This window comes from Papaver somniferum, unplaced genomic scaffold, assembly GCF_003573695.1.
Source record: "Papaver somniferum cultivar HN1 unplaced genomic scaffold, ASM357369v1 unplaced-scaffold_31, whole genome shotgun sequence".
Classification (NCBI taxonomy): Eukaryota; Viridiplantae; Streptophyta; class Magnoliopsida; order Ranunculales; family Papaveraceae; genus Papaver; species Papaver somniferum.
This window is the reverse complement of record NW_020642151.1, coordinates 466077-472943: the sequence shown is the minus strand read 5'-3', so window position 1 is coordinate 472943 and position 6867 is coordinate 466077. Positions and strand designations below refer to the sequence as shown.

The 6867-nt window shown below is 35.2% G+C and overlaps 1 long non-coding RNA gene across 7 annotated transcripts; it reads left to right on the top strand.

Moving 5' to 3' along the window:
* Positions 1 to 1794: 1794 nt before the first annotated feature.
* On the top strand, positions 1795 to 4984 carry LOC113341782. Of its 7 annotated transcripts, none has more exons than XR_003356133.1 (7): positions 1795 to 2192; positions 2283 to 2350; positions 2442 to 2519; positions 3553 to 3717; positions 3837 to 4404; positions 4548 to 4613; positions 4735 to 4984. It is a non-coding gene; the product is annotated as an uncharacterized LOC113341782 (long non-coding RNA). The 7 variants fall into 7 exon arrangements; XR_003356136.1 differs by having other exon boundaries at positions 1795 to 2350; positions 3553 to 3615; positions 3837 to 3919; positions 4274 to 4404; XR_003356134.1 differs by having other exon boundaries at positions 1795 to 2350; positions 3837 to 3919; positions 4274 to 4404.
* Positions 4985 to 6867: the final 1883 nt, after the last annotated feature.

The following is a 6867-nucleotide window of genomic DNA, read 5'->3' as shown; positions in this document are numbered from 1 at the left end:
TAGGACCCGGAACCGGACCCAAGTCTATCGGATCCGGTTCCGGGTAATGGGTACCCATTGACAGCCCTAGGTAAAATGGTCCTTTTAGCATACTGTAATATTTACTTTACTCATTTTTGATAAGGGTAGTTTGATCCTTTTCACTGTCTCTGTGATATTTATTGACTTATTTCTAATAAGGGTAATATGGTCATTTTCACTATCTATAATATTTACTTCACTTATTTTCGATAAGGGTAATATGGTCATTTTAACTGTCTCCACGATATTTATTGTAGTAATTCCTTATAAGGGTAATATGGTCATTTTCACTGCCTGTGTGATATTTATTGACTTATTTCTAGTAAGGGTAATATGGTCATTTTGACAATCTGTAATATTTATTTCACTTATTTCCGATAACGGTAGTATGGTCATTTTCACTATCTCCATGATATTTATTGCACTAATTTCTAGTAAGGGTAATATGGTCATTTTCACTGTTTATACGATTTACTTCACTTATTTCCGATAAGGGTAATATGGTGATTTTCTTAATCTGTAATATTTACTTTACTTATTTCCAAAATGATATATTTCATCTTCAGTTTATCCGAACGAGAAACTCAGGTGTAACTCTAGTAATCTTGAACTTGTGATGTTCAAAACTGATATATTTCGTCTTCAGTTCATCCGAACGAGAAACCTAGGTGTAACTCTAGTAATCTTTGAACCTGTGATGTTCAAAACTGATATATTTCGTCTTCAATTCATCCGAACGAGAAACCCAGGTGTAACTCTAGTAATCTTTGAACCTGTGATGTTCAAAACTGATATATTTCGTCTTCAATTCATCCGAACGAGAAACCCAGGTCTATAACTCTAGTAATCTTTGAACCTGTGATGTTCAAAACTGATATATTTCGTCTCCAGTTCATCCGAACGAGAAACCCAGGTGTAACTCTAGTAATCTTTGAACCTGTGATGTTCAAAACTGATATATTTCGTCTTCAGTTCATATGAACGAGAAACTCAGGTCTAACTCTAGTAATCTTGAACCTGTGATGTTCGAATCGGATATATTTTGTCTTCAGTTCATCCGAACGAGAAACCCAGGTCTAACTCTAGTAATCTTTGAACCTATGATGTTCGAAACTGATATATTTCGTCTTTAGTTCATCCGAACGAGAAACTCAGGTGTAACTCTAGTAATCTTGAACATGTGATGTTCAAAACTGATATATTTTGTCTTCAGTTCATCCGAACGAGAAACCCAGGTGTAACTCTAGTAATCTTTGAACCTGTGATGTTCAAAATTGATATATTTCGTCTTCAATTCATCCGAACGAGAAACCCAGGTCTATAACTCTAGTAATCTTTGAACCTGTGATGTTCAAAACAGATATATATCGTCTCCAGTTCATCCGAACGAGAAACCCAGGTGTAACTCTAATAATCTTTGAACCTATGATGTTCAAAACTGATATATTTCGTCTTCAATTCATCCGAACGAGAAACCCAGGTGTAACTCTAGTAATATTTGAACCTGTGATGTTTAACTGCTTTTTTTACACAGCACAGCGCAGCAGAAAAGTGCTTTCAGAAAAGCCGCAACATTACCAAACTAAGCCTAAATCAGTGTCGTACAGAATTATTATCTAGGTCTACCATACTTTTATAACCGAGTTAAAATACTTGTGCGAAACACACGAACAACAAATCTTGTCCCTATATCTGCTTGATTAGTTACTCGAGGTAGCTATTAGGTTTTCCTTTATATCGCATAGAAGAGAGAGAAAATCACTCAACCTCACTTTTCTTTCTCCTCCGCCTCTCACCCTCTCATTTTTCTCTGTAAGAACATGAAACCCTATGGTGAACTGAACCCAAACCCTGTCTTCCTTTTCTATCATCATAGATCATATCCCCATCATGAACTCTTTTCTTTCATCACCATCAATAGTTCTTTTAGTTGTCATACTCAAAATCAACAAAACCCTTAAAAACCTAGAATCAAAATCTGATTTGTTTCTCAATAATTGAGTACAAAATCAACTCGAACCTCACTGTCACTTCACAGATCGAAACTCACTGTCAGCAATCCATGCTTTATCCTTAACCCTTATCTTAAAATCGAAACCCATGTATCAGCGGAAATTAAAATGAAACTCTGTAAACCTAGGTCTAGTTTTTTTGCTCCTGAAATTATCAGGGTAATATCAATCTTCTTCTTATTTCATAAATTTTATAAATTTTTGTACTGTTAACAATTTAATTTCTCTTATCTTGTCTCGTTTTTGCAGTAAGGTGTTTCCTTTTCTACTTTTCCTTACACAATTCATCAAGTTGGTTGAAGATCTCTTCTCTTAATGTAAGAAACAAAACCCCTAATTCTGAACATAATTCTATTTTTATCTTTAACCCTAACTGATAGTTGTTCTTTTTGTTTTTTCTTGTTTCAGGTTGAGGAAAACATCTTTAACTTCTCAAAGAAGGGTTTAATCTCATCATAGATTGGTATTGGTTTCATGATTCTCATGGTATTGATCAATTTAACAGCTTTCCCTTTATTTTTTGTGTTCTTTTTTGATTGATTTGTCTGTGTTTGATGTTGTTCTTGTTTGTATAGAAGTGGGGTTAAGTTTTTGTGATGAAGTTAGGCCCCTGCATCATTTTTAGGTAAGATGTATTGGTTATAGCTAGCCTTGAGTCCACAGGAAGACGCAGGGTCGTGTTGTCGTTTAGATTTTTTCACAATATGAGACTGTACTTGCTCATGGGTTTACTGTACTAATGTTAAAAAACCTTGTTGTACTAATATTTAAATGCCTGATCGACTGCAATTTTATTTTTATATCATTTATCCGACCTTGTAAAAAATGGTTATATGTTTTAGATACCGAGTCACTTTTGTTTTGGACACCGATGTTATAATTTGAGGATTTGCATGCATCACAAAACTCTGGCTTCATAGAAGAATACATATTTTTCTTTGTTATGTTCCTGTAGTATAGCTGTTGATGCTGTGAATATTAAGGATATTTGTATGATTTATTGAAAATTTGAAGATTTCTTACACTTATTTACTTAGTTGGATATGATTTGTGAGCTGGCATCGCTTTTGTACCATCAATGATCAATCTTGCTTAAGTGTTGGACTTGCTTAAATCCAAAATTTCTGGTTCCTAGGGTATATGTCATGTATTATTAGTAGATTAATTCGTTTTTCATGTATAGTAGCATACACATTCACTAGTTATTCTGGTATAAGTGATGAAATTTATTCCCAAGTTAAATATGTATCATAACTTCGATTTTCTCGTTGTGTAAGCATAATATGGATCCTGTACTAGTCCTTGTATCATCTTACATTAAAGCATGTGTATAAGAAGATTGGTATACAGGTTGGGGCCTTTTTTGTAATTTAATCTACTACTCAATATGTTATTTCCATCTCTTGATGTGATTCTTACTCTGTTCTTTTCCCTTGTGCTGCGGTCTTAGTGTCTTGTGGTATTGGTTTAATTGAATATCTTACTGATACTGGTTTTCATTAAATTGCCTGAACCTTAGGCTATGAAGTCTTATATTTGGCTACAAACTTCTGATGGTTCCATCCAGCAAGTAGAAAAAGAGGTGGTTACATTCATCCCAATGATTTGTAGAGAGGTGCTAGAAAATAGCATGGGATCAACTAAGAACTGCGCTAACATCTCAAAGCATGCCATATAAATCCCGGTCACATACCTTTATTTGCCTTAAAAGTCATGCAGTCTAACTCATTAATTTTAGAGGGAGTTACCATTTTTCGGGCCACCGGATATGTAAAATTCTTCTTGATATTGCTTTATTTTCAGTGTGGCGCAACATCTCCCAGGTTTGGAGCTTATCGAAGGGGACAGTTGTAGTGAAATTTAATGCCTATGAGAATGTAAATTTGGTATGTGTGGTCTGATAAGCTGCTATCATGTCTACAACACTTGGCCAGAGTAGTACCCACTGAATTTCTTTGTTACTATTTGCGTTGTAGTACTAACCTAGATTTGGTTAGTATGTTGCAGAACAAACTATTAGTGTCAATGACGATAACAAAGTTGGAAATGTCAGAAAGCCATTAATCTGTCTTAATCAGCTCTTCTTATTGCTTGTTATGATTGCTGCATCTTCGTATGGTTTTTTGTTGGTTATTTGCTTAAGTTCTAAAGACTCGAACACTATTCAGTAGAGACACATTTATGAGAGCTAAAAATATTGTTTGCCTATTTTACTAATTGTTTTCTACTATGGATTACAGGCTATGAAGATTGCAGGTATCTTATTCATCGGGGTTCCTTGACATGTTCAAGTATGCCATTTCAACCAAGATGAAAGTGCTGAATTTGAGTCTAGGAGGCCCTAATTACTCAGCTCTTCTTTTTGTTAAAGGTAGACATTCCATGGATAGTTTTCTTGGATGCTTAAAAATGTAGAATTATCGTCTCAGAAAGATCTTTATTTTGTTTTCTTTGTATTCTTGTTGGTGTTGTTAAATTGTTATGTGAACTAATCTCTCCAACTGTTTTGTGTAGGATTCATAAAGAAAATAATATCTCAAGAACATGGAGCTTATAATCTTGTTGAGCTTTTATGTAAAGGTATACTTGTTCACTTCTCGCTTCAGACTAGTTTTCTGTCAGTGGTTTGTGTTTGAGGCTTAACTATGTCCTGCAATAGTTTTCTTGCTTCTGATTTATAGTTTTCTTTTTGCTGTTTCAGATGGACATGGGAGATATCCCTAACATTGAAGCTGCAGTGGTTCTTCCAAATGAAGTCAAATAATTCTTTCGTTTTTCTTTTTTGTTTTCACTGAATTGTATTGTAGATTGTATAATTATGTTTTAGGTATAAACTTAATTGTATTGCAGGCCTGTAAACTGAGTACAGATCCATGATGATGAACATGCCTGTAAACTGGGAGCCCAGGTCCATAATAATGACCTAGGCTACCCATTTTTTTTTAGTTGTATTTGAAGTATTGTAACGGATATAACTGTAACAACAAATGTAAGTAAAAGCAACACGTGTCGTCATCTCAAAGTTGTTGCAAATAAGAGTGACAATTTAACTGTTACAATAGTCGTGACTTAAGGACTGAACATGTCGTAATTTGAGGACTGCACGTGTCACCTGCTTATTTGTTGCAAATATTTAGTAACGATTATAATTATTATAGCAACTGTTGCAATATTGACACGTGTCTGAATCATAAAATTAGTTCGATTGTGACTGTTTTTTCTTGTAACGATTTATAGATGTGACTATAGCTGGACATTATTACAGATAAAACTGTTACAAAGGAGATCACAATTATTAATAACGGGCTATTTACCACAGGTTATACCCGTTACAAATATTATCAGTAACAGATAAAGCCTGTGACAAAGTCCTGGAAATGGTGTAGTGATGCCAAGGTAATAAGTGAGTTTTCCGAGGTCTGACATCTCAAACTTTGATGACATTTCTCTCTTGAACTCATTGATCACCTTAAGGGAGTTTCCATTCAAAAATAGATCATCCACATAGACTGCAATCACAAGAAGCGTTCCCTTTTCTTCTCTTCTGTATACTGATGTTTCTTTAGAGCACTTAACAAATCTGATTTCTCTTAAGATTTGATCTAACTTTGTATTCCAGGCTCGAGGAGATTGTCTTAGACCATATAGAGCTTTTGATAACTTATAAACCTTATGCTCTTGTCCTTTTACTTCAAAACCTTTTGGTTGTTCAACATACACATCTTCTCGCAATTCACCATGTAAGAATGTCCTCTTAACGTCTAAGTGGTGAATTTCCCATGAGTTTGATGCAGCTTCTGCTATTAAGAGACGAATTGTCTCTAGTCTAGCAACTGGTGCGAAAACTTCATCAAAGTCTATGCCTGATTCTTGAACGTATCCCTTAGCTACAAGTCTTACCTTATATTTGTTAATAGTTCCATCAGCATTTCTTTTAACCTTGAAGATCCACTGAAGACCAATCACTTTTACCCCACCTGGCTTATCAACTAGAAACCAAGTCTTGTTTCTGTTGATTGAAATAATTTCTTCTCTACATGCTTGTATCCATTTATGCGAAAGCTTTGCTTCCTTAAAGTTTCTTGGTTCGTCATTAATGGACAACAATAATGTCTCACATTCCTCTGCTGCTTGAAGAACATAATCCTCCAGATACTGTGGTTTTTGAGTCTGTCTTGTTGATTTTCGCAGTGGTGGGATAGCTTGAGCTTCTTGGTTTTCTTCTTCTTCTTCTACGTTATTCTCAGTGTTTTCAATATTCTCTTCTTCTTCTTGATTAACATCATTGTTTCCATTGGTATTGATGATTATGGGTCCTTCGCCTTCATCAATTACTTGACCCCATCTCATGTGAAACATTCCTGGATCCCTACTTAGTCCATCAGTAGTTTCTTTCCAGTTCCAATGTGCTGTCTCATCAAACACCACGTCGCGACTTACTACCACTCTGAATGTTGTTGCTTTTGGAAAACCTTGACGCGTTTGTTTCCCAACTAAACATGATTCACAGATCCTTGATTCATCGTTTATCTGTGGTAGCCCTCGAACCATCTTGTTCTGAGACATAGTTTTTAAGGTTATGAAACTTATGTGTCCTAACCTTGCGTGCCACTTCCATGTCTGATCTTCCAGTCTCATATTCATACACAATGGCCTTCCAATCATGAGACTTATCTTGTAGAGTCTATTCTGTGAGCGTGAGACTCTAACTAAAAGTCTTCCACTTGGGTCATGAACTGTTAGATAATCTTGTCGCATTCTAACATCACATACAACTTCTGTAGCTTGTCCTAAACTTAGAATGTTGCTTTGTAAGTTTGGGATGAAGTAGATT